Source organism: Antechinus flavipes, chromosome 3 (genome assembly GCF_016432865.1).
Source record: "Antechinus flavipes isolate AdamAnt ecotype Samford, QLD, Australia chromosome 3, AdamAnt_v2, whole genome shotgun sequence".
In the NCBI taxonomy this organism is placed as follows: Eukaryota; Metazoa; Chordata; class Mammalia; order Dasyuromorphia; family Dasyuridae; genus Antechinus; species Antechinus flavipes.
In genome coordinates this window covers 51,904,446-51,931,459 of record NC_067400.1, presented here as the reverse complement: position 1 = coordinate 51,931,459, position 27,014 = coordinate 51,904,446, and the positions used below count along the sequence as shown (strand labels likewise).

At 37.3% G+C, this 27,014-nt stretch overlaps 1 protein-coding gene across 5 annotated transcripts in view; it reads left to right on the top strand.

The window, feature by feature from the left end:
• ZBTB38 (zinc finger and BTB domain containing 38) overlaps nucleotides 1-27,014 on the top strand; it is an 89,045-nt gene that overhangs the window by 9,691 nt on the left and 52,340 nt on the right. For 2 of the 5 annotated variants that reach the window (XM_051983366.1, XM_051983363.1), the window contains exon 2: nucleotides 18,057-18,184. The gene's annotated coding sequence lies outside the window, so the exon portion shown is untranslated. Of the gene's footprint in view, nucleotides 1-18,056; nucleotides 18,189-22,084; nucleotides 23,406-24,057; nucleotides 24,359-27,014 lie in introns of those variants that run through there. The other 3 variants (XM_051983365.1, XM_051983362.1, XM_051983364.1) reach the window with 2 other exon arrangements.

Genomic DNA, 27,014 nt, shown 5'->3' with positions numbered 1-27,014 from the left:
TGGTTCTAATGCTAGGGTTTTATCTAAGGAGAATTTGCAGTAAATTACTTAAATTTGTAAGCCTCCATTTTCTCATTCACTCTACTCAGTTTTCAGCAAACATTGAAGACATTTATGCAAGGCTCTGGGAATACACATACACATACTACCCATATATGTCCATATGTATATGAATACTTATATCTATATACAATATACATACATATAAGTATACTTATATCTGTGTATCATATATATATATATAAAGAGCTAAATATATATACCCATGTATATATATATGGGTATATGTGTGGACAAATATCTTCAGTGTTTTTGCTGAATGTCATTATTATATTATTATATAACAATACATGTGTATATACATATATAAACACACAGGGCATGTACACAATACATATACACATGTATGTTTTCATTTGTATATGTAAATGTGCACACATGTATGTAGACACCCAGATTAATCTATATTATTATAGATAACTAGAGATATAAATAGTTCCTTTCTTTAAAGAGCTATTTCACTGGCGTAATTAAAGTAGCCTCGGATGATCTTTAAGGTTCATTCCAGTTCTAATATATTTATTTTCAGATGGTTACTGTCTTTAATTGAAGCAATGCTTCATGACTCTAATAGGTGCTTAATCAATACTTGTTAATGATGAATGTATGACTTCTGATCAATCAATAAACATTTATCAGGCACCTGCTAAATACCAGGCGTTGTGCTAAACATTAGGGAGACAAAGAAAGGCAAAAAAGCCCCTGCTCTTATAGAACCCATAGTCCAGTGATGGGGGGATCGGGGAGGGTGGGGAATGGCGTGCAAACAACAGACAAGCTCTGTGCAGGATAAGTTGGAAATAATCCCCAGAGGGAAGGCAGTAAATGAAAGAAATCAAGAAAGGGTTCTGTTGTTCCTGGCCATCTTTCTGACATGTTATTGCCCTCCCTGCTCCAACACCAATCCAGTGCTTAAACTCCACCCTGCCCAGGGCCCCCGGCTTCCGTACTGGTGAATGGTCACCATAACTAACCTGGCCCACATTCTCCTTTCGGCCCACTGCTTGTGGTATGTCCCAGAGTGGCAATATAACATGCCCGTCCTCCCTAGCCAATCCCCATCTTTAGCTCTGGGAACAATAATCAAATCAATGAGAGGTCACTATTAATCAATTGCCCTATAACCTGAGTCTCCTTCCCAGTGGTTTCCTTTTATAAAACGTATTTTCCAGGCTACCACTTCCTTATGTGTGTCTTCTCCAATTGGAATGTAAACTCTCCGAGGACAGGAACTGTCTTGATATTTATATTTGAACCTCTACCATTTAATACAGTGTCTGGCATGTAGTGAATACTTAATAATTACTATTTCACCCATCCATCCATCCATCCATCCATCTATCCATCCACTTATTCATAAAAGTATCGTGTTACTTATTTAGTTGTGTCAACTCTTCATCATCCCATAAACCATGCTGTCAGTGGGATTTTCTTGGCAAAAATACTGGACTAGTTTGTCATTTCCTTCTCCAACTCATTTGACAGGTGAGGAAACTGAGATAAACAGGGTTAAATGACTTGCCCAGCGTCACATAGCTCGTAAGTGTCTGAAGCTAGAGTAAGAGATCTCCGAAAGAGCAATTACCATTTGATATCTAAAGTATAAAAATTCATACAATGCAAATAATGAAAAAAGATAAGACTTTTTTTTAAGGACAAAGAGAGGATCAGAGCTCAAAAAAATGGTCTTTGTGAATTCTCTGATGGCAGTTAGTTAATCAAGGAAATGATCTGGGAAGTAACTTAAAACCAATGGCTCAATGTCCGTGCATCTCAAACAAGCAAACTAGATACTGGGACAGTTAATAAGAGAAATGGAACACTCATGAAAGAAGATAAAAATGGCAAAGAGTGGAGAGGTCAGGATCACCCAAGAGGCTTAGTGCATTATTCTAGACACTCTCTTTTAAGGAAAGATTGCCTTAGAAATAATCTAAGGCAGTGGGTCCATCCCATTTTAATGGTTCTCTATATATTGCAGAAGGCTTCTTGGCCCCTGGACATTATTTCAAAGAATCACTTGGTAATTCATTTTGTTTCTTTATCACAGGTAGATACTCCTTTAAAAATACAGAGTATTAGTTTATTTTCAGCTGATTTATAGTCTCCAATTAAAAAAAAAACAGGTATTAAATATTTATTATATGCCAGGCACAGTCCTAGGCTTGGTTCAAACACAAAACAATTTCTGAACAGAGTTTATTTTACTTGGGGTGGTAGTAAAAACATATTCATAAATGAGCAAAAATAAGATAATTTGAGAAGACAATGAGCAGTAGATCAATGTAGCAGAATCATGACTATGATGGAGAAACTGGGGTTTGGGCTCAGAGTACTAAAATTTAGAGGGTTGTTAATATCCCTTGAGCTTTTTATCACATAGAAACACCTTAATTAAGTGATCAACTAGCAGGAACTTTAGATTTTGTTTAAAATAAAAAGATAACATTTGCTTCCCCTCCCCCAAATGTTGTACCCTAATTTAGCTCTTATTTTCCCATATTCCATGGCTAGGCAACCTCACTATAGTCTAGTTTCCCCATCCCCCACAGACTTAGTTGATTTTAGAGAAAATTTATTGTCGACCCTGTCTAGGTTGGTCTATATTGTACTGGACATGAAAAAAAAAGCTATTAAAAGTTCTGACCAAAATGTTCATAGAAGAATTTGAACCTGAACTGTCCCTACAAAGAAGATAAACATTCTAAGAGATAAAAATGAAAAGGGAGTGAATTCCTGGCATGTGGGGCCATTTGTACAATTACTCCGAGTTGGAATAAGGAATGTTGAGTTTCAAGAACAATCAATTGTCCAACTTGGCAATAACAGAGAAGGGCAAAAATATAGAAAAATAAGTTGTAGCCAGATTGTGTAGGGTTTTAAATGATAAACTGATATTTTATCTTAGAGAAAAAAATGAGCATCCATTGAAGTCTGTTGAGAAGGAGAATAAGTCAGACTTGTGGCTTAGGGACTTTTTGGTGTCTTGGAGGAGGGTGAATTCAAAAGGGCATACACTAAAATAGATGGACCACTTGGGAGTTTACTGTAATAGTCCAAGCAGAAAGTGATGAGAGGTCAAACGTGGCTGCGTGAACAGAAACAAGCAGAGTTGTTGCAGAGACAGAATCTATCATATCTAGTTACTAGTTGGATATAGTCGATTAGAGAGAGGGAAAAATCAAAGATGCTTCCCCTTCCTTCATGTTATAGGCAGTAAGGTGACATAGTAGATTGAGCACTGAACCTCAAATTGAATAGCCCTGAGTTCAAATTTGGTCTCAGATACTCAATTAGTTGTATAACCCTGAGTCACTTAAGTTCTGTTTGCTTCAGTTTCCTCAACTGTTAAATGGGAATAATAATAGCATCTACCTCTCAAAGTTGTGGTGATGATCAAATGAATAGTAATTATAAAGTTTTTAAAAAGCACAATGATTGGCACATTGCAGGAGTTATATAAATATTAGCCATTATTATTGTTATTGCCCTGATACCTTATTGTGGTATAGAGGGGATCCATTATTCTTGAAGGCTGTGCTAAAAGAAAGCATGAGCTTCAAGCCCTGGCAAGCCTTGACCAAGCTGGAAAGCAACAGTAACAGACTATATGTCTTTTGCCCAAAGGAGCAGTCTAGCTTATTAAGAAAGGCTCGTTGCCAGACTGGCTAGAGACTGATGGAGTTTTAGCCTCAGCAGCTTCCTAAGACCATGTACTAATTTGGAAGTTCTTTTCAGCTTGGGGAGGGTCTATGGATATATTTTTAAAATTTATAACCCTATTTTAATATAATTTGTTTTCTTTATAATCTTTATATTTTATTTTACACATTTAAATACATTATCTGAGATACACATAGACAATACCAAGCTGCCAATAGGGTCCATGACACCCAACGATTCAACTCCCCTGGACTAAGTCATAAAGTGCTGCTTCAGGGAGTGCTTTGTACCCACCGAATCATTTAACTCTGATGTGTTCAAGCCAAGTCTCTTAAAAATGCTGATCATGTAGGAGTTGATGTTGATAAGTATGACTTTATGGTTGATTCCAATATATCATAGCAATAGATATGTCCTATTTTGTAAGATGAACAAGAAAGAGTTATATCATTTGACCAGGCTGAATGCTGAGGATTGTAAAGAGACCTGATTCCCCAGATCTATTTCATTAATGTCTGGACAGAAATCAACAGAGAAGAGAAATAGAAAATAAATCTTTATATGTTGCCTACTGTGTACTTCACATTATCCTAAGTGCTTTTTACAAATATAATCTCATTTGATCTTCACAACAACCTCATGGTATAGGTGCCTTAATTATCCCTACTTTACAGATGAGGAAACTGAGGCAAACAGACACTAAGTAATTAGATTAGGTAATATTACACAGCTAATAAGTGTCTGAGCTCACATTTGAACTTAGGTCTTCCTGACTCAGGCCCAAAGCTCTATCTCCTGCATTACCATCTTTCAAATAGAAATTCGTGCTTGCATTTAGTAGCCAAGAAGAAGCTAAAAGATGGATTCTTTCAGTTTTAGAGTCTGAACTCTCCAGAAGTATCAAGCACCCTACTCCTCAAGGTCAACATTAGTAATATTGTTCCATTTCCACCACACCAATCCTCCCCTTCACTCCAAACTCTGCCTTTAGAAAGGTCACAGATTTTACAGATTCACTAGGGCCAATCAGACATTGTAATATCTGTAATTTAAAAAAATTTCTCACACCCAAATTCCCCCATTTCTCCTAAAGAAGAGACTTAGAAAATACCCAACTGGAATTTTTTCAAGAACCATAAAGTGGAGCCTTTGGGGTTTTGTTTTTAACCCCAGTGTCTTCTCCATTTCTGTCAGAGCAATGAAGATTCCCCACCCTGACTTCACAGATGACGTTTTTAGGGAAGCTGAGTCACCTGGGGAAGTAATATATGTCTAATATTTTGAGTAATATGGAATCTAGGCCCAGTATCACTTCAAAGCATCCATAAAGGGAATGACTATACTTATTATTAGCACTGTTTTTCAAGCTCTGGGCATTATAGTAATTCCCCTCTGCTTTTTTTCTGTGTCTTTCTACCTGGTTATCTCTCTGAAATTCACAAATTGTCATTTCATAAATGAAGAAGATGATAGAATTTTTTAAAAATTATGGGAATTTTTAGAAGAATTTTATTTTAGGCAAATGGCATAATTGACCTACTTCCCCACCTTGTTCCAGCCCTGTCTAATTTAGCACGTGCCAGGAATTTAGTGAACTTTGCAAAGGACGGTTTGAATGATCTCTGTGGCTCAAGAGTTGCTTCTGAGCATCCCACAGGGCACCGTGTACTCTGTCTTTTGAAAAGTCTTTGAAGTCTTTATATTAGAACATTGGCTCTGGACAGCGTGTCCAGCACTGGAATGGAACCATTCTAGAATAAATAATAGAAGGGAGTAAAAAAATGACAAAGATATTATAGATATAGGCTATCACTGGGAAAAAACTGAGAATGATAGAATTTCAGAGTTGGAAGGACCCTCTGCAGCAGAAAGACCCTTTAGTGGGCTAGAATCTCCTTGATAAATATACCCAACAAAGAATCATCCTGGTTGAACTTGAAGACCTTCAATAAAGGGAAAAGTCACCCCTCACCTGAGGCAATTCTTGTTAGTTGGGGTTAACTTTAATTAGGTGGTCTCTCTCTTTCTATCAAGCCTAAATCAGCTTCTTTGATATGATGGTCCATCGCGATTAGTTTGGCCTTCTGGGGCCAAGCAGAAAAAGCCTTTCCATCTAGAGTTAGGGAATTGGCCCCCAGAATAAGGAAGGCCTGAGTTCAAATATGACTTTAGAAACTTACTTATCACTTAGCCCCATTTGCTTCAAAAAAATTTTTTTTGATGAAATAGAAAAATTCTACTCCTATTTGAAAGATTACTGTCATTCACCTTAAGTCTTCTCTTATCAGGTTAAACATTACTAGTTCTTCACCTAAGTCATGATCTTAACCCTCATCTGAATGTGCTCCAATGTGTCACCATCCCTCCTACCCAGAATGCTTGAAAGCCACATTATAGCTATGTTTTGACCAGAGGATCTGTTGCTATGTCTCCTTTGACGTAGATTTTGGAGTTGTCATATCAAATTGTTGATTCATTTTGAGCTTGTGGTACACTAAACCCCCCCTCCCTCTCTCCCCCACCCCGATAATTTTTAGACCTAGTCTAGTTTCCTATGTCTTGTTACTTCTAGTGTTGAATTAAAAAAAATACCACATTACTCTTATTACTTTAAAATATCACCTTATTAACTTCAGCCCAACATTGTAATCTATCAAGATCTCTTTTCTGAAACTTGATTCTGACATCAAAAATGTTATCTTATCTCTCTTCACCCCTGTGCTATTTGCTGGGGCCATATTTCAAACTCTTCCTGCTTGGTAGAGCCTTCTAAACCTTGTACCTTAAAAACCTTTAGCACAATCAGTACCTGGCACATAGTAGGTGTTTAATAAATATATCGATTGATTTAGTGGAGAAAGCCGTACCCTAAATCTTCCCTTTCGATCTAGTTTAGTGAAATAACACCTTTTAGGAGTGAAGCACTTTTTTTTTTTTTTTTTAATGAAAGCATCTATTAAGCAGTTTTCTCCCTGGGGTTGGCCCCAGAAAGACAGCTTTGTAGTTAAACTTTAACTTTGGTTTCCTTAGTTTCACATGTGACATTGAATAAGTATTCTAACATTGTAAGGCCAGGAAAAGCCCATTCCAAGGACCACCTAATCCCCCTCTCATTGATTTGATAATGTAGACTTTCACTTTCCACTCATGCTACCATCAGAATAATTCAGGATTTCATTATCTCTCATTTCTATTAATGTAATAGCCTCTTACATGGTCTTTCCATGTCCTCTCTGTTCCTTCTCTAATCTATCCTTCACAAAGTGTTAAACTAATGTTCTTAAAGCAGGATTTTATTGATTGTCACTCCCCTCTGCTCAAAAAACTTTCAGTGGCTCCTAGTCACCTAGAAGGAAATTCAAACCTTCTAAATCTGGGATTCCATCTCTAAAACTTGGCTCCAGTCTGTTTTCAGACTACTTCCTTCCTTTCTTTTTTTTAATTGAAACTTTTTATTTTCCAAACATATGCATGGATAATTTTTCAACATTGACCCTTACAAAACCTTGTGTTCCAAATTTTCCTCTCCTTCCCCCCACTCCCTCCCCTAGATGGCAAGCAGACTACTTCCTTTCAATCTATGAATCAATAAGCTTTTATTATGTGCTATGCTGGGGTTTAAACATATGAAGATAAAAATGAAACTTTTGAGAACCTTTCTATTGGGGGAAATGGCTTGTTTAAGGAAATTCAAAAAATATACAAGGTAATGACTGCAGGGGAGATACTGACTGTGTAGGGGAGGGAGCGGACATCAGGAAATATCTCACAGAGGAGGTGGTTTTTAAGCTGATCTTTGAAGAAAGATAGCAATTCAAATGTAGGCATGAGTGATAGCCCATGTAAAGGCATGGATGGAGTTGAAAAATGGGTCATGTGTTACAAATAACAACCAGATCATTCTTGCTACATTCCGGACTTTGTGCAATTGCTATATTATGCAAAGGAAGGACAAGTCATATATGTTGAGAGGGATAGATTGGAGTCAGCTAGTGAAAGGCTTTAAATATCAAATAGAGGAATCTTCATTTCATTCTAGAGGCAATAGGGAGCCATTGTAGTCTTTTGAGCAGGGGAATGATGTGGTCAGGATTCCACATTCCTGTCCAACCATACTACTTGCTTAAGTGCATGTTTTCCTCTACAACTTTGTGTATTTGTCCACACCATCCCTTATGCTTGACAAGGATTCCTTATATACCTCTCCATCTGCTGAGATCTCCCTCCTGTTTTCTATGGTCAGATGCTTCCTCCTTCCTGAAGCTTTTTCTGATTTCCTAGATCTACAGGTAGAAGTTATTCTTCTTTCCTTTGAAATCTGTGGATATTCTACCTGATTTTTCCTATCCCCCAACCCACTCCCCATCTGATTTCAAGGTTATTTTTTCCTTTTTTTGATAGATTTTTAAAAGTTTTTTTAAGTGTGTGTGTATGTGTGTGAGTGTGTATGTGTGTGTGTGTGTGTGTGTGTGTGTGTGAGAGAGAGAGAGAGAGAAAGAGAGAGAGAGAGAGAGAGAGAGAGAGAGAGAGAGAGAGAGAGAGCCACCTTATACTATTAAATGAATAATATAAATAGACAAAGCATTCATTAAAGATTTAATATATTGAAGACTAAGTGTTGGAGTTAGAAATAAAAGCAAACAAGATAGTTCCTACCCTCAAAAAGCTTACATCCTACTGAGGGAAGACAAGATATAAAGGGGAGCTGGGACTGAGGGGAGAATGCTCTCATAATGACAAGGCAGCTGACAAGGAAGTTGAGAGAAAATAGAATAGAGACAGGCATGAGTTAGTGCTTATTATTTGCTAGGTTTTGGAGATCCAAAGGAAGACAAAAATAAGCCCATGCTCTCAAGAAGCTCCCATTTTCATAGGAGAGATGCCATGTAAATAATTAGGTGCATATAAGATAGAGAGATATAGTAACTTAACAACATGACATAAATATGATTCTAACAAGGTAGAGTAACTTAATGGTGTGACACAAATATGATCATTACAAGATAGAGTAACCTAACAACATGACACAAATATGATCATAATGAAATAGAGTAACTTAACAGTATGATACAAATATCATAATGCTATAGAGTATCTTAACGGTATTTCACAAATATGATCATAACAAGATAGAGTAACTTAATGGTGTGACACAGATATGATCATTACAACATAGAGTAACCTCACAATATGATACAAATATGATGATTACAAGATAGAGTAACTTAACATTGTGACACAAATATAATCATTGCAAGATAGCCTAACAATATGATACAAATATGATCATTACAAGATAGAGTAACTTAAAAGTATGACACAAATATGATCATAATGAGGTAGAATAACTTAACAGTATGACACAAATATGATCATAACACTATAGAGTAACTTAGCAATATGACACAAATATGATTATAATGAGATGGAGTAACTTAATGGTATAACACAAATATGATCATAACAAGATAAGAGTAACAACGGTGTGACACAAATATGATTATTACAACATAGAGTAACCTAGCAATTTGATACAAATATGATCATTACAAGGTAGAGTAATTTAACGGTGTGACACAAATGTGATCGTTACAAGATAGAGTAACTTAACAGTATTTCACAAATATGATCATAACAAGATAGAGTAGCTTAATTGGTGTGACACAAATATGATCATAACAAGATAGAGTAACTTAACGGTATGTCACAAATATGATCATAAAAAGATAGAGTAACTTAATGGTGTGACACAAATATGATCATTACAACATAGAGTAACTTAACAATATGATAATATGATCATAATGAGATAGAGTAACTTAACAGTATTTCACAAATATGATCATAATAAGATAGAGTAACTTAATGGTGTGACATAAATATGATCATTAAAAGATAGAGTAACTTAACAGTACGACACAAATATGATCATAACAAGATAGAGTAACTTAATGGTGTGACAGAAATATCATCATATTAAGCATTCTAGGATACTGATGAATGCAATTGTAGTATAGGTAGATGCTACTAAGAAAGCACCCAGTAGTCTATCATGTAACATGAAGAAGGTATTAAAGAGAAATTGGGGAGAGAAGAAGATATAAACAGAGTAGATGAAAGGTAACCTCAAAAGGAAAGGCAATACCAGTGGAGGAGACTGAAAGTGGCCTCCTGCAGTAATTAGCATTAAAGATGAGTATTATAGAAACCAGGAGAGGTAGTAATGAAGAGGGAGAAAACTCCAGACAGAGGGAACTACCAGTGCCAGGTTAGGTAGTCAGGAGATAGAAGTGTCATGTGTGAACGATAATTCAGTCAGTGTGGCTATGTTATAGAATAATGAAGTAGAATAATTTAACGGTATGACACAAATATGATCATAATGCTATAGAGTAACTTAGCGATATTCTATGTTATAGAATATGTGGGAAGGTAACATTTGTTGTTATTTAGACATGTCCAACTCTATTGGACTCCATGGATATTTATCCATTGTATTTTTTTGGCAAAGATATTGGAGTATTTTGGTGTTTCCTTCCCCAGTGTGTCCCCATTTTACAGTTGAGGAACTGAGACAAATAAGGATTAAGTGATTTATTCAGGGTCACAGAATTAGTAAGCATCTGAGGGCAGATTTGATTTTCCTGACTCCAAGCCCAGTGCACTATCCACTGCACCATCTAGCTGCCCCATACATACATACATACATAAAATTTATGTTTGTATGTACTTTATATTTAATACTAGAATTAATTAGGAGCTGCTAGTATTTGAGTAGGAGAATGGCATGGTTAGATCTGTGCTTCAGGAAAATCTCCTTTGGGGCAATTCTGTGCAGACTTGAGGCAGGAAAACCAATCTGAAGTTATTGTAATAGTACAGGCTGGAGGTGATTGAACCTTGGACTTGGTTAGTGGATGTATGAGTAAAGAGAGAATGATACACATTCAGAGATATTGTGAAGGTGGTAATAGCAGATGTGGAATGTGTGAAAGGAGAGCTAACGATGGTACCAAGGTTGTAAACATAGGTAACTACAAGGATGGGGTGTCCAACCCAGATATAAGGGAGTTTGGAAGATAGGGTGGTGTATATGTGTGTGTGAGATAATGAGTTTTGCCAGGGTCACATATCTAGTAAGTGTTAAGTGTTATGGGGCTGGATTTGAATTCAAATTCAAATTTAATTATGATCCTCCTGTTTTCAGGGCAGGTGCTGTATCCTCTGTACCACCTAGCTGACCTTAACTTAACAGACTTTTAGAATTTCCTGAATTTCCTAATTTCCATTCTATGTGAAGCACTGCCTGATCCATAGGTTATTAAATTAGGGCCTGTGAATTTGATTTTAACACATATTTTGATAATTTTATTTCAATATAATTGATTTCCTTTGGAATGCTTTATATTTTGTTTTAGGCAGTCAAAGATACTATTCTGAGAAGGGTTCTATAGATTTCACAATAAAGGTTAACACCACCTAAAAAATACAATAATGATGTCTTTGGATGTCACAAGTTTGAGACATCTCTGGGACATCCAAATTGAGATGTCTAAGAGGCAATCGATTATAAGGGATTATAGTTTAGGAGAGATACTCAGACTGAATTTAACAAGCTGAAAATTATCTATTAATTGAATTCATTGAATCTCATATAACTAAGTGAAATAGTATGAATAGAAAAGAGAAGTGGTCCCGGGACAAAGTCTTAGGATGCAGGCGGGAACATCCACAGTTAATGGCATGAATAGCTGGAATACTAGGACATTGAAAAGACATTGTTAGGCAGAAAGAAGGACTATAAGCAGAGACTAATGTCACAAAGGCCTAGAGAAGAAAGGATATCCTGGAGAAAGTGATCAACAGTGTCAAGTGTTAAAGGGTTGAGAAGAAGGAATGAGGAGAAGTTGTTAGATTTGGCACTTAAGAGACCATTGGTAATTTTGAACAGAAACTGATGAGGTTGGAAACCAAATTGCTGAGGCCCTACTATCACCATCTGAGACTATCTGGGGCTTTCTCTTGAGTTGTATGTATGTGGCAGTGATGTATCTGTGGAACGCTTTCAGAGTACCGTGGGGATTAAAACTGTCCAATTTACAAGAAAAGAGACTGAGGCAGATCTTCTGAGCAAATGGCATTTTATTAAAGGGTCAGTGGTTCCCTGTAATGAAATGAATCTCAACTATTCCTTACAACCTGAGATGTCCCCCTTTTCCAGAACCATATATTTATAGAGTTTGATACCCAAATATGCAAAAAAGACATGATAAAATACAGAATCTCATTGAAGAGACATTGCTCTTGAGGGTCAAAATTGACACATTAGCTATATGATCACAGATGGGGAAAACATGGAGCATCTCCACTGACTAAATAGTCATAAGAAAGTCATAATACAATCACCTGCTTGCCCAACACTTGCTCATATTGGACAAGAGAGAATGGTCCAGAGGTATAAAAATAAATCAGAGGATTTTACATGAAATTAAGTAACCTTCATTTGTTCACCTTGACAAGAAAAAACAAGGATGGAGGATCTCTAGTTAGTTTTCAATGATTTAGCAAAAGAATTTATAATCTGTAGTTCACAGCTTTGGGGCCTAATATGCAGAATTATTACTACTCCCATAGAATCATATCAAATTGATTAGTATTGATTGCAATAGATTAGAGGTTCAAATGAATGGTTTCTCACCATATACCTTTGGGTACAGGACTTGGTTTCAGCAATGAGATCCCTGACCATTTTCCTCCACGTTTGAATAGTGCCTTCATTTGGGATCAGGCTAGGCCTGAGTGCTCAAAGATCATGGCCAATGAAATTAAAATCTGCCTTTTAAAATAGCCCTTATGAGTTGATGATGTGTACCCCAAGGGTGAGAAATTAAGCACTCAAAGCTTCCTGCAGGTGTTATGCAGCCTTTTCAGTTTTGCACCTTTTGGTTTCAAAATCTTACTAAGTATGAGGGTGATGGGAAATGAAGCCTGTGATTTTTTTTTTTTTTTAAGCTCTTCATACTAACATGATGAGCTGTTTCTTTGCAAATTAGATAGGGAGAAGTGGGGGAGGGGTGAGTATTGTTGAGCTCACTAAATTTAGCCAACTCAACTTAACTTGGTAAACTACCACATTGCTGAATTTTTCTAAGATATCCTGTAATCCCAACCCACTTTGTATCTCTTATCCAAGGGCTATTTTGCTCACAATTGCACTCAATTCTTATTTTACTAACATACAATCAATCAACAAATATTTATTATAAGGCATTCCTCTGACTCCTTCTTGAAAACACACAGGATTATTCCTCAAACTTCACTACTGGTGACTTGTATTAATGAAATATATTCAGGCTAAAATAATGGGATCATACATGGAAGGGATGTTATAGATCATACAGTTTATCCTTTTTTAGTTTATTGTTAAGGAAACAGGTCTTTGATGTTAAGTGACTTGTCTATTGTTTTGGCTATTGAATTAGTTGTATTGGGTATCCAGCATGGGTATTGAGTCAAAAGTAGAGTGTGAATTCAGGTCCAATGATCTCTCTAAATAATAATTTCAATTATTATTAACAACAATAATAATATTTAAAACTTTAATAGTAATATGCAACTTCAAAATTTCAAACTCTTTTCTATACCTTATTTCATTCAAATCTTACAACTCTGTGAAGTTGATACTTTATTATTCTATAATTATGATATAGGATATTATGTATTCTTTTTTGTTGTTTTTTTTTTTTTTAACAAATTGGGGAACTGAGAATCAGAAACCTAAAGTGAATTGCCCACAATCACATAGCTAATGAGCATCAGAGTGGAATTCAAAGCAAGATCTTGATTTCAAGGCTAGCACTCAAGTCAATATGCCTTATACACTAATGTGTCCTATGGGGTATTGGTGAGTAAAAGGAGATATTAAATATCTCCTGTGGATGAGGCTCTGTGCTAGGTCCTGTGGGAGATATGAAAAAGCACCCTCAACTAGGTAGGCTTTGTACTATGTCTTATAAAGAATATAAAGAAGCATCCTTAATGGGACTGCAAGATTATAGGGAGCAGGGACTTGTTTTAGGCAAAGCCTAATCCCATAAAAAGTAAAATAATATAAAGAGTTTAAGCAACTCTTCAAGACAATGGGATGTGATGGGATCAGGCAGAGTAAAATACCAAATGAATAATACTCCAATTTGGGAACACTTCTTGGTAATGACATTACATCTTTTCCAATTTCTTCCTCACTCTTTTCCCCTCATTGTTTAGTATATTCCATAAAGAGGCAGAGTGATGGCAAATATAACAACATCAGGCACTTAAATGTTTATTGACTTTACATGGATCCAGTAAGCAGCTCTAAGAGATGACCTTTCCCTCTAGATATTGGGTTCCATTTTCATTGAGACATTTTGTACTTTTCTCTCATCCCTAGATGTTCATAGTCATCATCCCGCTCTAAATATCACTCAATCATCTGTCTCAGACAGCTGGCTTTAGTTGTTATTTGCCCTCAGTATATCCCCCAATCTCCTCATTGGAGAAAAATCAGCTTCAGCAGATCTTCATCCTTGGATTCTGTTGTAGCTCTTGCTATCCTTCATCTCTTGTTAGTATAATTTATTTTTCTTTCTCCTTTCTCTAATCTTCCCTAGTTCTCAGATCACCAGCCATCTATAAGAAGAATGTAGCTACTTTTCCTACTAAGTAAGGAGAGGGAAGAGAACAAAATTTATTTTATGCAATTAGATGCATTATCAGACTTTTTATCCTTATATCTAAACTTACCTGAACCTCCTTGTTCTTTCATTTAACCCCTTGGTCATTGTGAAGATACAAACAGAATATAAAAGGAATGAGGGTCACTTTACACTGATGTAACATTGGTCTTAATTTCTTTGTGAAATCGACAGGTTAATACAACTGCAAAATGAGGAAATTGAACACATGACATCTAATGTTAATTTTGATTCTAAAATTCCAAGTGCAGGATTGTAACTCAATTTTAAACTATGGTTAGAATTTGGATAGGCAGAAAAGTAGGGGAAGGTATTCTAGGAGAGAAAAGCTATGTGAACAGGAGCTGGGGGAATTGAGAGACAGGAAGCAAAACAATCTGGGGCAGAAAGTTCCTATAAGGAGAGAAAATATAGCTTTGTGACACTCCCATAGTGCAAGAGTAGATGCTCTCCTCTCCTTGTCGATCCTGGTTCTCCACTCATTTCTTTGATCACTCCTTCTTCTCCTTTGTTCAGTGTTTATCCACTTCATACCTAGATGTTCCATAGAACTCTCTCTGGGCCTTCTTCTTTTCCTTCTCTTTACTATTTTACTATGTGATATTATCAGCTCCCATGGATTTAATGATCACTTCTATGCTGATGATTCTCAGATCTCCTTATCCAGCCTTCACATCTCTACTGACCCCCAGTATCATATCTCCAAATGACTACTGCCCATCTAGAACTGGATGTCCTTTAGCAATCTTAAAATTTTGAAAACTAAATGCATTATCTTTCTCCCCAAACCTTTCTCTCTTCCTAACTTCCCTATTACTGTTTAGGGGGCCACCATCGTCCCAGTCACCCTGGATCAAACTTTCAGTGTCATCTTCTACTCCTTATTTTCTCACACACCCCATTCTATGTCAATTAGTTGTTATATCCTGTTGATTTTATTTTCATATTATCTTACACCTCCTTACCTCCTCTGAAACTGCCGCTGCTTTAGTGCAGGTTCTTATTACCTTGAGCCTGGACTGCCTGCTACAATTCTCTCCCTTCCAGTGCATCTGTCACTCAACTGTCAAAGTGATCTTCCAAAAGTGATCATGGTACCCTATTACCTCCCCACTCCCAATATACTCCCTAAGGTGGCTTCCTATCATTTCTAAAATCAAATATAAAATCTCTTTGGCATTCAGATCCTTTCATAAGGATACAACTGAGTCTCAGTTGCCAGTATGGGATTGATTAGTGGATCCTGGGTATAGTGAATTTTCAGGCACCATGCAGTGAAAGCTGAAAGGAGGTTGATGATCCTATAGAAAGCTTCTCTCTGTACTTGACACACCTGAGTGATGCTAAACTCTCATTATTCTTCTTAGTTCAGTGAGTGGGAACCATGGGTCCCAACTTCATGCATCAGGGCAGTTCAGTGACATCAGCAAAGATAAGGGTTTTAAGAGTGTAGCCAGAGTTAGAGGAGAACATTTCCCATGGAGCTGGGCATTTGTTCTGGGCCCTTCTGGTGGTACCTATGCTTTTTTGGCCCCTTGCTAAAAGACATGCATCTTATTTGATCCCTTAATCCTTGTGAGGGGAAGACAGGTGAGTGTGTTATATTGAAGACAATAGATGCCTGAACCCAGAAGAGTAGTCTTCTCAGTAGGCTATTAAAAAAAAAAAAAAACAAACCATAGAAAAACCTTCCTTCATTTATCTCTAAAAATTAAAAAAAAAATCCTTTCATAGCCTACTCCCATATCTTTCCAGCCTGGTTATATCTCACTCCCTCACTCTATGATCCAGTAACAATGGAATCCTCACTGGTCCTCAAAAAATATAGTCTGTCCATCTTCAAACTCCAGGCACTGGCTGGCTCTCCCCTACCATGATTTCCCTTTTCATCTTTTCTCTCTGGCTTCCTTCAATTCTGAGCTAAAATCCTATAAGAAACGTTTCTTGCTCCCGCCTTTGACCCTTCTTTCTGCTTATTATTTCCACTTTGTTCGGTCTAGCGTTTGTTTGGATGTAGTTATTTTCATGTCATTTCATTGTGATCCACTTTTGCTTATCTTTGTAAACTCAGTGCTTAGCATAATTTCTGGCACGTAGTAGGTGCTTAATAAATATTTAGTGATTGATCTCATTTGCTCATCAGAGTCATCCAACTAAAAGGAAAAAAATGATACTTTTTTAGGCTGAGCTCTGGAGTGATTCTTACCCAAGGGGGTAAAAGAATAGGAAAGAGCCTCCCTTAACAGGTCTTGGTGGGGGATTCTTCAACTAGGTTTCTCCTCCCTCCACCCCCATCCATCTATCTCCCATCACTTTGCAACCCATCCCTTCCTTGTTCCTTCTCCCATTGCACATCCTTGCCGAAATGTATATTGCTGATTCTGGTGCTAGCAAATCTCATTATTTTACTTAATCTGTGGGGATAGCAGACAAAAAATCCAGTTTGGAATACAGGGATGTTCTTCCCCCCTGTAAACATTCAGTCATTATGTGCTCTTGGCACTGCTGAGAAGCAGAATCCTGACCAATTATAGTCACTAAAAACACTCGACCATCATTTCACAAGGGGAAAAAGTGATGATGAAGGCAGCAATCATGCTTTTGCTGATGTTTGAACAGAGAAGGGATGGCCTCTGCCGTGTGTGGGGTGTGTGTGTGTGTGTGTGTGTGATTCTGAATCACCCTCCTCTTTTTAAAAACACCGAAAACCTTACAGTATAACTTGCCTAGCAAACTTTCCCCTATTAGTAGCACAGTCTACACAGTCACTGGGTTTGAAACCTGGGTGTGAATTTTGCCTCTGCTCTCATTCTCTCTTCCCTTAACCAATTTGGCTTTCAAGGTCTGTTGACTCCCTGGGATTACTCCAACATCCTTAACTAGTTCCTTTCCCTCAGATGCCATGACACCCTTCTTGATTCTCTCCACCCTGACATTCTAGGCAAATGTAAGCTCCCTGAGGGCAGGGACAGCCTTACTTTTATATTTGTGTCCCTAGCTACCAGAAAACTAGGTAGTGCCATAGTGCACTCATTTTCTTGATTTCAGATCTGGCTTCAAATGCTAGTGACCTTGGGCAAGTGACTTCACCCTATTTGTCTGAGTTTCTTCATCTATAAAATGAGCCTAAGAAGGAAACGGCACACCACTCAAGGATCTTTGCCAAGAAAATCCAAAACGGGGCCACAGAGCCAGACGTGACTGAACAACAACAAAGCTCCTAGCTCTGTCATGTAGGCCCTTAATAACTATCTGTGTAGGTAGTATTTGATCCCTTCTCCCCAGGATAATGTAAGCTTCTTGAGGGCAGAAACGGTTTCATTTTTCTCTTGAATCCCCAATATCTAATGCAGTATTGTGCTCATAGCAACTGTTCTATAAGTGTTGAATTAAATTGAATCCCATTCTCATACAAATGTGTTAGAGTTTTTAATCTAACTTAATCTAACTTGATTAAAAACTCTCTGAGGGCATGACCTGGGTTACCTTTCATCTTTATCTCCTCTCAGCTGAGCTTTGTGTGCCTTGCATGTAGTAGACATTTTATAATTGTTGTTATAGCAAAATGAATTCATCCAGGGTCTTCCTTTTTTGCAGGCCCAGCTTCCTGACATCTCCATTCGTGATATTTTACCTTCAAATGCCTAATTTCCTCATTCCACTGGACGTGTGGCAAAGCAGAGTCCTGATGCACAGTTAAGACCACTGGTATCTACTCTTGACAAGTAGGTAAGATGATCACTCTGGATTTGTTTATAGAATGGGCTAGTATTGCCAATTAGAGAGGTTTGCAGAGTGTTTGGGGAGCCATCTGGATGATGTATAAAGTTACTCTATATGAATGGACATGAAAGACCATATATCAGTCGCTAGGATGCCTCTGTTCTGGTAAATTTCCATTGACTTTGTATGACCACGGCAAAATTCACAAAATGACCAGTCATGAGCTGGAGGGGATGGACCTCCAATTGAGGGAACTGAAGTCTAGTGATATTAATTGACTTCCAAGATCATTTGCTCTCATGACTCAGTTTGCCTTTCTATAAAAAAGTTCATAGGAGGATAGATTTAGATCTAGAAAATCCAAGAAATTGTCTAATCAGTCCCTTAATTTTACAGCTGAGAAAACTAAAGCCTAAAGGAGGTAAATAATTTTCTCATGATCACATGAATAATAAATGGTAAGAGACAGAATTTTAATCTGGGCTGAATCCAAATCAAAGATTCTTTTCAGTTTGAAACATTAGTCCCTACTTTCATATGGGAACAATAAATTTATATCTATAGAGATGTAAATCATCAATCCAATTCTCTCTCTCCTTTTAGCTTAATAGTTATCAAGGAGAGCAAAGAAGAGAAAACACTTTTTCGACAACTCCTATAGGGGCGGAATGAATTTTAAATCTGAAGGTCAAGTAACCAGGTTGGATATCTGAGAAATAGCTAATATTTTGAGGTCTTTAGACTAAAGATTCCATGTAAACACAATTGGAAGTCATATAAACACATCCTAAAGATACTATCAGATGAAACAATCTTCTGCGACAAAAACCCCATTATGGTTTTGAGGGGGCCAGGTCTGGTAAGGACATCATTAGGAATCTAGCACTTCACCTTGTCTCAGCAAGCTCCTGCTTCTCCTGCTTGGTCAAAGCTCTAATTGGCTGACCTGAAACCCATAGTATAAAACCTCTCTGATTAAAATGGCCTGCACGGAAGGTACGGCAACCTGGGGGCTAGAGCACTAATGTGATTGTGTTATCTGTTGTTGCTGTTGCTGATTGCTTCAGACACGGTTAATGCACAGATTATGTGCTTTTACTTGAGCCATGCAATTTGGCTTGGGTTCACAGGCCTGAAAGCAATTCACTCAGGGCCCGAAGCAATTAGGCTGTGAGCACGTAAGCATTTTAATACAAAAGGAAAATTGGACCTGCTATACTAAAATTTCCTCAGGCTCATACCTCACAGCTATGATGCTAAAAAACTGTTCAAGATTCTTTTGATTTGAGAACAGTAATACAGTTTATACAGAAGGGATGTTGGATTTGAAATCAGTATCTGGGTTCAAATATATATATTTTTGGGTTCAAATCTCATGTCTGCTACTTATTGTATTTATATCTTATCAAGCCATTTCTGTCTGAGTCTCAGTTTTTTCTTCATTTGTAAAATGAGTTTGTTGCATTGATTTTTGAGGTCCTTTTCAGTTCTGAATCTATGAAACCCTATAGAATAGTGCCTTGAGTTCCAATTATGGCTTTAATAATCAAATAAATCTAGTAATTGAATTAATTGTTCAACTTCTGGACTTAAGGGGTCAGATTAAATATCTGAAATATTCCTTCCACTTTATGACACTTTGATTCTCGGATCTTACTTTTCTGACTACTCCTTCTATTCTAAAAAGCCTTTGAAGAAAGGGATTTTTGGGTCACCTTTTAAAAAAAAAGGATGAATTTATGATGGTTGAAAGAGCTCACAAATAAGACTCTTAAATGAAGATAAGTTCCATGTGTAGTCATTAAAAACCTTAATGAAGGTGCCCTTGCCTGACTTTGTTTTGTTTTGTTCTAATTTTGATGACTATATTTTAATATAATTGGTTTCCTGTGTAATTCTATGTATTTCATGTTATTCATTTAAAACTATTATTCTGAGAAGGGATTCCTAGGTTTCATAAGACTACTCAAGGGATGCATGACTTAAAAAAGAGTGAGAATCTCTGACTTACGGGAGAAGCATATTTCTTTTCTTTTTCCAAAAAAAAAAAAAATTCATGAATGGATATTTCACAAAAACCCAACTAAACTTTCCTAATAATAATTTGAATTTGTTTAACACAACCAGGAAATATCTTTGAGAAATGTTTCACATTTGCACAAAGAGAGTTTTGGAGTATTGCAAAAGAAACCAATGAATGGTTTTTAGACCCTGTTTGAAAAGGGCATGACAATGAATTCCACAGGGAGATGTGGAAGCAGCTTGGTCTAGCAAACTGACTGTACATCTTGGCATCTGGCATGCTGACTAGTAAGAGAAGATGTGACCACACTCTGCCAAACTCTGTCTCTTTAAAGTGGAAATAATGGTATTTGCTTACCTCAAGGGAACCTGGTATGGATTACTTTAGTTGCCATTGTTATTATCATTGAAGGAGATACAGGGTCTTCTACAGTTAGTCATATGAATAACCATAACAGTTATCAAAAACAGAAGGCTAAACAGGGGAAGTAGCCAAACATGCTTTATTTATCACTAGATTTTTTTTTTAACCATTAATTTGCTATCTGAAGAATTTTCCGTAATATCCTATATAGTTCTCGGCTTCTTAAGATAATGGAGAAATCCAGTGCCTTAAGAGATTTCATTCTGATGACTAGCTTTTCTTCTATTCCTGCCTTCCTCCATCTCTTGCTCCCTCTTTTCCTTCCTTCCTTCCTTCCTTCCTTCCTTCCTTCCTTCCTTCCTTCCTTCCTTCCTCCTTCCTTCCTTCCTTCCTTCCTTCCTTCCTTCCTTCCTTCCTCCCTCTCTTTTTCTTCACTTCTTTCTTTTTCTCTTTTTCTCTCTTTTCTTTCCTTCTTTCTTCTTTTGTTTTCCTTTCCTTACTTCCTTTTCTTAACATCTTTTGTGGGGGAGGGAAGGGAGAACAAGGTTCTTTCTATCAGTGGTTACGAAAACTAGTAACTAATAGTTTTTGTCAGAGCTTCACTTATTGCGGAACTAGTTGAATGTGAGAGATGTGCTCCACTGGGCAAGAACATCTACATGGTTAAGGTATGCCTATTTGGATGACCTAATTCCTGGCTTTTTAAAGTATATAGCCTCAGTGAGTTTTGGATATTTCCATATATTAAAACCATTGAAGCTTCAGGGAAGGAGAAAAAATGGAAGATAAAAAGAAAGGAAGGAAGGAAGGGAAAAAGGAAGGGAGGAAGGGAAAAAAGAAGGAAGGAAGAAATCTAATTGTGAAATCTGGCACCTGAGTGTATAATAGCTTTTTCTTTGAAAGGTTTTTCTAGTGAACTTGACTGTTTAGATAACATGATTGTTGTTATCTAGTCCTTAGAGAAGACAGAGACTAATAAAGAAAAGGGATTCTCAATTCAAGAAATTGTCCATTCCTTTTCATACTTCGGGAAAACTACTGTCTTATTCAATAGTGCAGTAATAAACAAAATCTTTGGGGCGGGGGTAAGGGTGGGAAGGGAAGAGGAGCAAGCAGACAAAAACAAAATAAATAACACATATTCAAAAATCAGCTTCATAGCATTTTTTAAAATGTCCTGGCTTTTTTCCAGGTTCTAAGGGTGGGGGAGGGTATTGTTTCTTTGTGGCTTAGCAGAGAGGAGGAAGAGGATTCGGTTCTATTTCCTTAAAACTAAGAGACTCTTTTCTCTTTACAACATAGTAAATTAAGCCCTTTCAGTTCTTTCTTTGACCATGCATAGTCTTGAGGGAGCATCTCCAGTGAGCTGGGCTGTTTCGCTCTCTTTGGGGACATGGTGACAGTGGAGATGTAAAAAACTATTATTTGCTTGTTAGGTGTGGCTTCAAAATCCTTTCTATCTGGTAATTTTTAATCTTTTTTTTTTTTTTTTTTGCTGTTTGAGCGTGTGTGTGTGTGTGTGTGTGTGTGTGTGTGTGTGTGTTTCTCGAGGGAAAGGGAAAAATAGTAGGATGTGGAAAGATCCTTGACATTTTTATTTTATTTGCAAAATTTAATTTCCCACTATTTACTTTTTTTTGCAATCTTCAGAGAAGACAGTCCCAGTTTATTATACCCAGTCTAACCAGATCCCATTAATCTTGAAGACCAGGGGGTGTGGTGGGGTGCGCTGGGGAGGAGAGATGTCGAGAAAGATGGTGGTATGAAACTGGGTATTTGGACAGATGAGACGTAATGTTCCAAAAACATGTCAGCCCTAAAAACTCTAGCACCTTGGTGCCTGCATTGAATTCCATGATGTCACTATCTAATCTTAGCTAAGAAAAGCCTCGGAGAAAAACAAAGAAAGATTGCATCCCAGCCTAACATGATTTCTTCACGTACAGTATGTTCCCTAGCCTGCTGGAATTCGCAGTTGTGAGTTGGGGCTTTCGATTTAATTTTTTTTCCCTGGGTGGGGGTGGGGAGGGGGAGAGAGAGAAAAAAATAATCATTATTGCCTTTCCTTGCTCTGACAGCCTATGGCATGCTGTAAGTCTGTGTGTTATATGTAGGTCAATATCCTTTAGGTTTGCTTTTATAATAGCCTGCCGTAAATTGAAAAGAACCCAGCACAAAATACATTTTCCTTTGCTGTGTTTTATTGTACTCCTAAATGAAGCCGAACCGTTGGTATTTCAACAAAATTCTGTCCCAGAGAATACCTGCCACCTCTGCATATTTAGCTGATATATTTAGCAGATATATTTACGCTGCTCGTGGTTAGCAGCATACCGCTCAGACAGAGAGCCAGCTGATCATGCACCGAGACCCCATCCTTCTACAGTCCTATCAGAACCATTAAGGATTCTGCAAAATGATGGCGAGATGCTCCACCATCCATTAAAATGAATATTTGCTAGCTTTAACATTGAAAAAAAAAATCTAAGGTTTTAACATTCACAATCTAAGAAATACATCCAGGACCAAATACATACTGTCTGCATTCTTTCTTCGAGAAGAGGATATTACAGTGTGCTTGCCAGTCCTTCTTCATTAGCAAAAGGATTGTTTTATTCTCAGAAGCAGGAGGATCCAGCCGCTTGGAAAAGGGTTTGAGATGCCTACCACTGTGTGGTTGCAGAATTTGGAGTTTACCAAGCACTGTTTAGTGATTGGACTCATCTTGTATCATCAGTTGATGACATTTTTCTTTGTTCCCTCCTACCCACTTGAACCAAGACTCTGTAGCTGATATGCAATGTCACTTACAACATTAATCAGATACTGCATTTAAGGTGAGCGGTCTCTTGCCTCCTCCTTTCCTAGAGCTATGCTGCAGTATGTATCTTCCCCCTGACAGCCGAAAAGGGCAGGCAGGATTAACATTGCTTGTGCTGTGTGCATGCTGTGTATAGAATTCATTATACGTTGCCTAGTATTTCAAATGTGAGTATGTAAATGCTCTGTGTGCCATATCATCTGGTAGGGAAGACTTGTTTTTGCTTCTGTAAGGGCTGAGATATTAAGCATCACCTTTCAGTTCTGTTTTCATTTGCTTCTGGCTGTTTGCTTGTCATCACATTCAAAATAGAGTCTCGTTCCTCCCCCCCCCTCCTTTTAAAGCAAAATTCCCCCCAAAATAAAAACAAAAAAAAAAGCCCCAACAACTAAAAAAACTGCTTCCAGATGGTGCCATCCCTTTCCTCCTGCATTTGCTGTCATTTAAATAATGAATGTTGTATTGTTAATTAATGTGAATATCAAATTAGAGCATTTGAAACTTACATCTTTATTATGCAGGTAGGAGGCACGTCAAATCTATTTTTAACTCTTGTGCAGTGCACATCGTGTGTCGATGGGGCTCCAGTTCTCAAATTGAGATTTTCAGTCTTGGTAGCCATAGGTTGATTTTCAGCAAATGTGACAAGTGGCCTTTGCTGTGGTCAGCTCCAGGCTTTCCAACTCTCAGAGGAGCGAGGAAAAAAATCCAACAAACCCACCTCCTTGGTTGCAGCTTCGGAGAAATCTTGGAAGAAGACATCCCCTCACCCATCCTGTTTCCCTATTGATAAATTCAGTTCTCGTGATCACAGTACATTCAAGCTGTTCTCCGTATGATTTTTTGACAACTGCATCTAAAAATTGTGAGCAAGAAGACGGGGAGTTCAATTGGTCTCCATCGCTTCACATAAAGATGGCAGAGTGTGCTGCCATACTAGCACGGCATTGAGGGAGGTTGAAATTGCAGGTAGGTTGAAATTTGCATGTTTTATAGATTTCTCAAGCCAATGTAGCAAGCATAGGAATGGGTTAGAGTATAGCTTTTAGAACAAAAAATGAACTAGAACAATTGTGGCTTTTTATTTTTTTTTCTAGCAATTTAAATTGGGCAGTCAGCCTTTCCTTCTGACATAGTTGTTGTTATTTTTTTTGAACTTGTAAACAAATTCTGCTGTAAAGGTAGAAAGATTCCATCCTTGAAAATAATCGCGTAGGAAAGGTGTGGCGCTCTTTAGGTAACAAAGGAATTTTTGAAAAGGCTTTTCATTCAACCTATTTTAAACTGAATCTGAAAATTATTGGGTTTCTGGTGAAAATGTCAAAATACGCAAATAAGTTAAATAAGGGAAATGAAAAATATTTAAATTTTACAAAACGGATTTTAAACGTACGATGTAAAAGAGGACAGTAAAGGTAGATTTGTTAAATGTGCAGAAATAATCACATTATGTGAGGTTTTTTTCTTTAATTTTTTAGACTAGGGAGGGTAGATTTTTCAAATGGAGGAAAGAGGAAAAATCTAGATGGTCCTGTCAGCTGAAATCAAGTCTCGATGACCTACTGTAATGGATTATTTCATTAAAAAGTAGCTAAGGAGTAGGGAATGAACAGCTAAGGTTACGTAAAACCTAAATTCTAGTCCCTTCTCAGATGAATTATTGCAAGCCCTTTCCTTTGAGCACAACTTCTCAAATATATTTTAGTTCCAAATTAATACTGGGCCAGAACCTGTTTCCTTGGCAACCAAACCCTGTTTAAAAAATGCAATAATAAATATGCAAAAGAAGCCCATTAAAATTTTTTGATACAAATATGAAATAGAAATATTACAGTTCTTTTCGTTCCTTTTCAAAAGAAGGATGATCTAGTTTTGAGATTTCCAGGCGGTTTCTTGACCCTAAAAACCCATGCCCTTTGCCTCAGAAGCTGCATGTATTCCAAAAGCTTGAAAGCTGAAGGGTTTTTTCCATCTCTGTACTCATTACTGTCAAAAGTGGGGTTTTCTTAATAACCTGTTTGGAGCTGCTGGCCAACATTTGTGTACAAAGGTGTAGTTTCATTATCACTGGTGCACCAGTACCTCTAACATGAAAGGCATTTCAGAAATCCCGAGAATTAGAATGTGCTTCTGCCTGGGGTTCCTCCCCTACAATCACTTTATTTAGCACAAAGGGAACCACGGAGCTCTCAGTAGACAAGAACCCAATTCAGTGCCCTAACCCCCAAGTGAACACAGCACATGTGTTTGTTGGGATGCTTGGGAAGGAAAGGTGAAGATGAACCTCACACTTCCCTATGATGTGGATGGAGACCATTCAGAGCTATCTTCGTCAAGAATGGCTTTATTCATATAGTCCGATTAACATGTATTAACAGGATCTGTAAAATCAGACCTTTGTGGGTTGAATGTCCTTTTGGAAGTGGATTTCAATATTTTGTGAGGAATCTTTCAGGCTGATTGCAATTAGAACATGATTCATTTCCCCATGGCTCCGTTCTCCGAGCTTGAGCTCGAAATCTCTTTCCTGCAAAGCTTGAGAAAAAAAAAAAAAAACAACAGCAACTGTTCTGCTCGGTAGCCATTTTCTTTTCTTACCCTTGACTTTAAAATGACTAAGTACATTTTGTACATTTGCCGACTCAAGCAGAGGACCACAACTGAAAGAAACTAGCAGCAGCACAATCGCAGCCACTGCCCATTTGTTTTAGCAAATCACAGGACCAATTTCCCTAGTATATAGTGCATTGTAGCTTACCCTGGAACAAATAATGAGCCCTGCATTTGTAATTAAAACATCATTGCTATTCAACAAGATTACAACTACCATGTCTGTTATTTTGATAGGCTAGCACTAATTAACCCTTTTGAATCTGTTTGAATCTTAATTACAGGATTAGATAAATACAATAAAAAAAATGTTTCCCCATTAAAAGAAAACATAATCATTTCCACAGTAGATTTCTCAGGGTTCATAAGGAAGATGAATCATTTTATTTTTAACTTTAAACCAGTGGACATTACTATGTCGTAGGTGTTTTGTCTCCTTCGACATGTTTCTAGATTGATTACAAAGTCAGTGGTCTAGTGGGTTTCTGCCCAGGATGACGTTTAAGAAAATTTAAAAAAGATAGAAAGCCATATGTGTGTGATGGGGAATAAAAAAGGTAATCAAGTAATCCAGAATGACTCTTCTTGATTTCTTTGTTGTGTTTTGGCCTTTGTGCTTGCCCCTTCTGTTTTAGATGGCCACCTATAACAAAACCTAAAGCTTTTCTTAACCTCTCATAATAATTACAGGCTTTTCAGGAGCTAGAAAAGCTTCTTGTCAATTGTAATGGGTGGCATTATCCCCAAGATGAAGATTATTTTTCTTAGAAAGTAAGCTTTTATTATTTAGAAGGTCAGATGTTACCTCTCTGTCTTCTTCCCTATCCCTTGTAATGGCTAAGGTGTTTTGAAGGTCAGGACAGAGTAGGTATAGCTGAAAGAGTATAATAAAATTCCAGATGGATGCATTTCTGATTTTCTATGAGGATAATGTATAGTATTTTTCCTTTTTTCTGAAAGAGGAAAAAAAATAACTTTCTAAATTTGCTGCCTGGCAGAAAATCGAAAGCATCTG